The sequence below is a fragment of the Symphodus melops genome, assembly GCF_947650265.1.
Source record: "Symphodus melops genome assembly, chromosome: 6".
In the NCBI taxonomy this organism is placed as follows: domain Eukaryota; kingdom Metazoa; phylum Chordata; class Actinopteri; order Labriformes; family Labridae; genus Symphodus; species Symphodus melops.
In genome coordinates this window covers 27488485-27496607 of record NC_136696.1, presented here as the reverse complement: position 1 = coordinate 27496607, position 8123 = coordinate 27488485, and the positions used below count along the sequence as shown (strand labels likewise).

At 45.0% G+C, this 8123-nt stretch overlaps 1 long non-coding RNA gene across 1 annotated transcript; it reads right to left on the bottom strand.

The window, feature by feature from the left end:
• Nucleotides 1-723: 723 nt before the first annotated feature.
• LOC306824907 lies at nt 724-5286 on the bottom strand. Its single transcript, XR_013779188.1, has 2 exons — nt 4194-5286; nt 724-2825 (listed from the first exon to the last, which is right to left on the bottom strand). It is a non-coding gene; the product is annotated as an uncharacterized lncRNA (long non-coding RNA).
• Between the last annotated feature and the right edge of the window lie 2837 nt (nt 5287-8123).

The window sequence follows — 8123 nt, the reverse complement described above, 5'->3', positions numbered from 1 at the left end:
CATCACAGAGCGACTCTTTACAAACTCACTGATGTTCATCATCTGTTTAAATGTCCCACGCTCCGTTTAGCGTCTTTTTAATGTCCGTCTTTTCTCCCGTATTAAACTCTGCTCATGTTGAGAAGTTTGACTGAAGTCTGATCCTGTGCAGCGTCCAATCAGTGAGTGATATACGAGAAGGGGGCGTGTCTGTCAGTGAAAAGACTTCCATGAAGTCAGCTCTCGTGTCTCCTCGGTCATCGCTCCTCGGATCAGCCTCCTCTCTCCTCGATCCTCCGTTCGCTATAAGAGCTTTGGGACGATCCTCAACATGGCGGCTTTGGAACTACTTCCGGTTCGGCCGAGGACCGAGGAGACTGCAAATAAGGGACTTGGGATCCACCCTTTGACATGTGGCTGCAGGAGCTGGGGATAAACCTACCAGTGATCCACGGCTGCATGAACATCCAAGGGTTGTCACAGAGCTCCATTTGGTTTGCAAATCCTGTACTGCAGAGGAAACACATGTAAGGACTATCTTCTGTGTATCTCTTCTCTTGGAAATATTTTTTCACAAACAGAGCAGCTGAAATATTTCATAAAGCACTCTGTGAGCGGGTCAGTAAATATCAAGACCAATTTACAAAATACAACGAAAGAAATAAAAGACTTTATTTTATGTTTGGAACAAAGTTTTTTTTGTTTTTTTTTTTACATATAAAGCAAAACACAACCAAAGAAATATTGCAAACAAGACTTTATTTTATGTTTGGAACAAAGCTGTTTTTTTAACAGATAAAGCAAAACAAATACAACGTATTTGTACATCATTTTTCAATAACTGTTTCAGAATGCAGAATTTATTTAATCATCATCAGACGTTGTCTGCTGGAAACATCAAACTTAAGACTTATTTTGGAGTCAGTTTCGTGTTTTTTTTTTATCTGACCATCGTTAAGATGTGTCTGACCTTTTCTGATAGATTCCTACAGGAATTAATTGGCATTACAGACATTTTGAATTTTCCTTCTTTCACAAACAAGCATGTGACGTTTGGAAAAATCACGTTGAGAGACCGTTTTTATAAAAATATGAACAACTCAATGGTCTCTCTCATGAGTGAACTGCCAGGTGGTGTTTCAGAGTTCTAATGTGTGCAAATCTTTTAGAACAAACTGAACAACTAAATGGTTTCTCTTCTGAGTGAACTGCAGAGTGTCGCCTCAGATCTCTGTTTAGTGTAAATCTTTTACCACAAACTGAACAGCTAAATGGTTTCTCTTCTGAGTGAACTGCAGAGTGTCGCCTCAGATCTCCATTTTGTGTAAATCTTTTACCACAAACTGAACACCTAAACGGTTTCTCTCCTGAGTGAACTGCAGAGTGTCGCCTCAGATGTCTATTTAGTGTAAATCTTTTACCACAAACTGAACAGCAAACTGGTTTCTCTTCTGAGTGAATTGCCGAGTGTTGCCTCAGATGTCTATTTAGTGTAAATCTTTTACCACAAACTGAACAGCTAAATGGTTTCTCTTCTGAATGAATTGCCGAGTGTCGCCTCAGATTTTCTTTTAGTGGAAATGTTTTACCACAAACTGAACAGCTAAACGGTTTCTCTCCTGAGTGAACTGCCATGTGGTCCTTCAGTCTTCCATTTCGTGTAAATCCTTTACCACAAACTGAACAGCTAAATGGTTTCTCTTCTGAGTGAACTGCCATGTGAGACTTCAAATGTTCATTTAGTGTAAATCTTTTACTACAAACTGAACAGCTAAATGGTTTCTCTTCTGAGTGAACTGCTGAGTGTCGCCTCAGCCCTCCATTTCGTGTAAATCCTTTACCACAAACTGAACAGCTAAATGGTTTCTCTTCTGAGTGAACTGCCATGTGAGACTTCAAATGTTCATTTAGTGTAAATCTTTTACTACACACTGAACAGCTAAATGGTTTCTCTCCTGAGTGAACTGCCAGGTGGTCCTTCAGTCTATCATTTCGTGTAAATCTTTTACCACAAACTGAACATTTGAAGGGTTTCTCCCCTTTGTGGGTCCTCATGTGTTTAACAACAGCTGATTGGGAAGAAAACATTTTTTTACAAAGTGAACAGCTGATTTTTTTGCAATTCAAATGTTTCTCTCTTGTTTGGATTCCTTTTTGTTTTTTTGGTTTCTTTTGTCCGAAGCTTGTAGCACATTCAGAGGAGCTGACTGATATTTTAGCTGTATTACATACCACATTACTCACAGGTACATCTTTGTTTTGCACAGGGTTTACATCTTCCTGAGGATTCCTGGAGCCCTCCAAAGCCCACCTTGTGTCATCTGCCTCTGATTCAGAGTGTGAAGGGTTGTCAGGAGTATCTGCTATGTCTTTGTTTGGCAGAAGTTTTAAACCTTCCTGAGGTTCATCTCTCCCCTCCCAATCACCACTGTCATCAGTATCAGATCCAGAAAAGTCTGAAGTCTTGTCAGGAGTATCTAGCTGTAAATGACTGTCTGGATTAAAGTCTCTGCCTGGTTCTGCTCCTCCACAGTCCTCTTCGTCAGCTTCTGTTTTTATATGCTGTGTGTCTCTGCTCTCTTCACTTTGGTCTTCATGAAGCTGTGAGATCTGACGTTTCTCTTCGTCTTCTTCTTCCTTCTTCACGGGGACAAGTTGGAATGTTAACATGCTGATATCAAACTCCTCTGGCCCCTGAAGCTGCTCTCCTTCCTGTTTGCCCCACAGTTCCTTCTCTTCATCTTTAATTTGTGCTGAGTTTGGTGGCTCGCTCTGATCCAGTCTAGGGCTCAGATCCTGCTGCTCAGGGGAAACCTCGTCTTGACTCACCACCAGCTGCTGCACATCTGTGAAAACAGTGAAATACATAAAAGTTATAAAAACCTGAATTTACTAATCAGATGAAACCACTGATAGCATTACTTTATACAGGGTATGCACGAGATGTCTCAGTGGGCGGAGTCACGAGTGACAGAAAGCTCATAGTGGTGTCAGGAAGCAGTACATGGCTTTGTCTTTTCTGTGATGAGGGGACCTCGGGGCTCAACGATCCATCACTCCACATCGATGCTTTGATTGGTTGAACAAAGATTCAATAGAATCGGTGTAAACATCAATATATGACATCATCTTTAAAGATGTGCCTTTAATTTGAAATTCAAGTCAAGTGTGAATTGGAACGCCCCCTGAAGTCGTATTTACTCGTCGGAAAGTCGGAGCAACTTGGAGTAGACTGAGTTAGAATCCAACATGGCTGCTACGTGCATCAACAGCACTTTAAACTGTAACTACAGTGTTTATGAACCGCTTGTTGCTCTTTTTGTGTGACTCAATCAAACACACCGACAGTATCGTGACAGTTCTCTCTGTGGACGTGTGGTCATGGCGTTTTTGTGCACAAACTATCACATAAGCTGAGTCCCATTCCAGCAGCCGCAGCCTTCGTGGGCTGCGTTGTCAGAACGATTGCGTCACACCGGTGTGATAAGTGCCGTCCCAATTCAGCGGCTCCTTCGAATGCAGCCTTCTTTTCCCCGATTTGGAGGCTCTAACGGTTGGGTCCTTTGCAGCCTTCCCTTCCCAAGATGCATTGCTTGCAAGGGAAATTCAACATTAACATTAACAATGGCATCCTTCAGCCCGACCTGCTAATATGCTGACGATCTCCTCGCTGTGTCAGGGCCTTTAAAGTCCCTGGAAGCCTGTTATTTATGATCTTATGTACACAACATTAACTCTCTTCAGAGAGTGTCAGAGATGACGTCTTCACCATTTGTTGAGATTTGGTCATTTTGTAACTGCTGTCTGCGGACATGTGGAGCTGCACAACTCGAGTGGTCAGCCTGCAAATAACACTGAAAACAGCCGTAATCCGTACGCAGTCCCTGGAGGAAACAGTGACATTCACAGAGCCGTGTTTGAACCTACAACTTTTCTGACTTTGGTCAACAGGTAAAAGGCAGCCATGACACCACCCTGGCTGATTGTAGGAGACGAAAACAAACATTGGTATCTATTTGACAAGCCCCTCCCCCTCAGCTTGTTTCTTCAGGGTCAGATGGTGAAATTTTGGTTCAATATATTTGATCAGCACAGTGACATTCACACAGTCCTGCAACACAAATATTTCTCGCTCGTAGGGAAAAGTCAATCAAACAAACAGGTAATGTTCACATTTGACATGAAATAAAAAAGCATAAAAAACCAAAACAAACCTAATCTGTGGAGGCAGACTCTAGGGTTGAAAGCAGCATCCAGCAGGTGAAGTTGTTGCTTCATTTCCCGTTTTAATCGACGGATTTCCTCCTCATATTCTGCTTTTGTTCCTTCAAACTGCTCCAGAATCTCTTCAGCAGCTGCAGACAGTCTCTGCTCGGTGAAAGCTCTCAGCAACTCAACTCCAGACATTTTAGAAAAATCGCGGCAACTTCTCTCTTCAAAACTCCGTTTATATTTCAAACTGACATTGTTGAGCCGTTACCATGGTTACCTTAAACATAGATGTGTAAAAAAAGCCCCCTTTCCACATAGCAGTCCGGTACGGATCAGTACAGTTTGGTTCGGTTAAGCCTGATCCGCTAACAGCTAACCGCTAACAGCTAACTGGTAACAGCTAACCGCTAACAGCTAACTAATAAACAAAAGGAGAAAAACGCTGGAAGACAGCAAGCGGTTCATCCACTTTGTCACTGGCATGTGGATCTTTATCACAAAACCCAATCAAGCTTTGTCTCAGTGAAGGCTGTGTGCCTCGAGGAGAAACAAACAGAAGTAAACGATCACAGTCTGTGGTTCTTCTTCTCCCTCTCTTAGAGTTCCGGCAGGCTGTACACTGTGAAGTGTAATGCTGCCCTCCACAGTCTCGGAGTGTATAATTATTTCAGATCTTTTGATACAGGCCAGTAGCGTGCAAGAAACAAAGAATTTCGCCTGCAACACATTGGGCATTTATTTCCACAGAAAATATGGACTTCAATGAGAAGGATGAGAGTCCCAAGTCAGATAACTCCCTGAATAACTGACTTCTTTCATTCTTATAATTACAACACACAAACACAACATGTCGGACTGTTTCTTCCTGTCCACATTGACACAGGCCATCAGGATGTTTACCTATTACCTTTAAGTAACAGGCTAGAACACAATATCCGAACCTCAGCCTAGTTAAAACCACATCGTCCTTTCTGCTTAATTTCAGCAGAAGCCTTTTCCTTTTAACTGATGGTTGCAGAGAGAAACAACGCCTGCCCTTTTGCTCTTCATCCCATTCTCTCTGCCATTGACACTCTAACTTTTCTTTACATATGCTATTACATTCACTCTTCCCAAGAGGAACATTCATGTCAATACTGTTTGCTCAAAGACTCTTTTGCAAGCTTGTCAGAGATTTCATTTCCCTCGATCCCTGAATGACCGGGTACCCATAAAACCCAATTTGACCACCTACATTCTCAACTTCTAGTAAGCAGCACAGGATCTCCTCAACTAAATCAGGACGAGATGTTGATGTCCCCTCTCTTAATGCCACCAGTGCTGCTGTTGAGTCAGAACAGATTACAGACGCTAAAATGCAAACTCACATCCTGGTTTTAGGACTCTAAACTATGCCAGTCTATTTTTGGCAACCGAACGGAAGGGTCCCAAAAAAAGTGGGACAGTACGGAACGGTTATTTGGGAAACTTTCCCGGGATTAGTGTATGGAAACGCTGCAAATCGGAGTCCATTTGCGTATGGACCGTATGGAACTTCTGTATGGACGTTGTGGTTCCCACTAAAACTGTGCGCTGCTTCCCGAACAACAAGCCCTGGATCACCAGCGATGTCAAGGAGATCCTTAACAGGAAGAAAAGGGCATTCAAGGAGGGAGACCAGGCAGAGCTGAAGCGTGTGCAGGGGGAACTCAAGGTCAGACTCCAAGAGGCAAAGGAGGAGTACAGAAGGAAGGTAGAACAGAAGCTGCAGCGGAACAACATGAGGGAGGTCTGGGAGGGCATGAAAACCATCACAGGCTGCAAAAAGAAAAACAACAACGCAGAAGACGGGGACCCTGAGAGAGCAAACCAGCTCAACTTGTTTTTTAACAGGTTTGACAGCCCCGTCGCTGCAGCCAGTGCCTGTCCCCCCAGCACCCCTCTACACACCCCGTCCCCCCCCCCCCCTCCCGCCCCCCCACCATCACCAGAGACCAGGTTAGAAAGGAGCTGAAGAGACTCCGCCCCAGGAAGGCAGCAGGCCCAGACAAGGTGTGTCCCAGGATGCTAAAGGCCTGCTCTGCTGAGCTGGGGGAGCCACTTCAGCACATCTTCAACATGAGCCTGCGGCTTGGGAAGGTTCCTGTGCTCTGGAAGACCTTGTGCCTCACCCCGGTCCCCAAGAAGAAAAACCCCAGTGAGCCAGGTGACTTCAGACCAATCGCTCTGACATCCCACGTTATGAAGACCTTTGAAAGGCTGCTGCTCCAACACCTCAGACCCCAGGTCCAACACGCACAGGATCCCCTGCAGTTTGCATACCAGGCAAAGGTGGGCGTGGACGATGCCATCCTCTATCTTCTACACAGGGCTTACTCTCATCTGGACAAAGGGAGCAGCGTGATGAGAATCATGTTCTTTGATTTCTCAAGCGCCTTTGACGCCATCCATCCCCTCCTACTGAGAGACAAGCTGACCGAGATGAGGGTGGACTCGTACTTGATGAGGTGGATCACGGACTACCTCACTGAGAGACCACAGTACGTCAGACTGAAGGACTGCACATCTGACACTGTGGTCAGCAGCACCGGAGCACCAAAAGGGACTGTGCTCTCCCTTGTCCTGTTCTCCATGTACACCTCTGACTTCCAGTATAACTCTGAGCTCTGCCACATGCAGAAATACTCGGACGACACTGCGATAGTTGCTTGTGTCAGGGATGGACAGGAGGAGGAGTACAGGAGCCTGATCGAGGACTTTGTGACGTGGTGCAGTGCCAACCATCTGCAGCTAAACACCTCCAAGACCAAGGAGATGGTGGTGGACTTCCGGAGGAAGAAACCACATCTAGAACCTGTTTCCATCGGGGGGGTCGACGTGGAGGTGGTCAGGACCTACGGGTATCTGGGGCTGCAACTGGATGACAAACTGGACTGGTCGCCTAACATGGACACTACCTGCAGGAAGGGACAGAGTCGTCTGTACTTCCTGAGAAGGCTGAGGTCCTTCAACATCTGCAAAAAGCTGCTGCAGATGTTCTACCAGTCTGTGGTGTCCAGCGTCCTCTTCTACGCAGTGGTGTGCTGGGGAGGAAGCTGGAAGAAGAGGGACGCAGCAGGCCTGGACAGACTGGTGAGGAGGGCCGGCTCTGTGGTGGGTACAGAGCTGGACTCACTGGTGACAGTGGTAGAGAGGAGGTCTCTGGACAAAATGCTCTCCATCATAGACAACACACACCACCCTCTGCATAGCACCTTCACCGGGCAGAGGAGCATGTTCAGTGACAGACTGCTGTCACAGTCGTGCTCCACGGACAGACTCAAGAACTCTTTTGTCCCCCTGGCCATCAGATTGTACAATACTTCACTGTCACGGCAGGGAAGAAGCACACGGTGAACCCTGGACTCATTTTTCACTTTTTTTTTCTCACTCCTCATCATCACTGCTGACCTCAGAGTCATCCTTCAGTTGGACACTTTAATGCATATTGATAGTTCAGCTCAACACATCTTCGACGTCTGAAATAGAAATACAGGAGAGAAACCTTCAGACTGAGTTAGAAGCTAAAACGTCCTGAGAAGTGAACCCAGTGACTAAACCACTTTCTTTCCAGCAGAAACCTCTATGATTGTGAGAACTGTGTGATTCTAGACTAAAACAAGTACACTTTGTTTTGTTTATCAGTGAGATGAAGAGACTGCCATTATTTTCTTTAATAGTTTAAGTAAATTCCCAGTACAAAATAATACATTATTTAAATACTTAAAACACTGTAAGCCCTGATTTCATGTCCCCACCAAAGTCAAAATCAAACCTACACCCTTGACTGTAACTGTGTGTGTGTTTGATTAGAAATAATCCAGTGTGTGTTTGTGTGGACATAAACAGCTGTTAGTCTGATTGACAGCTGAACGTGATCAGCTGATGTCGCGTCATGTGACGCTGTCAAGGAA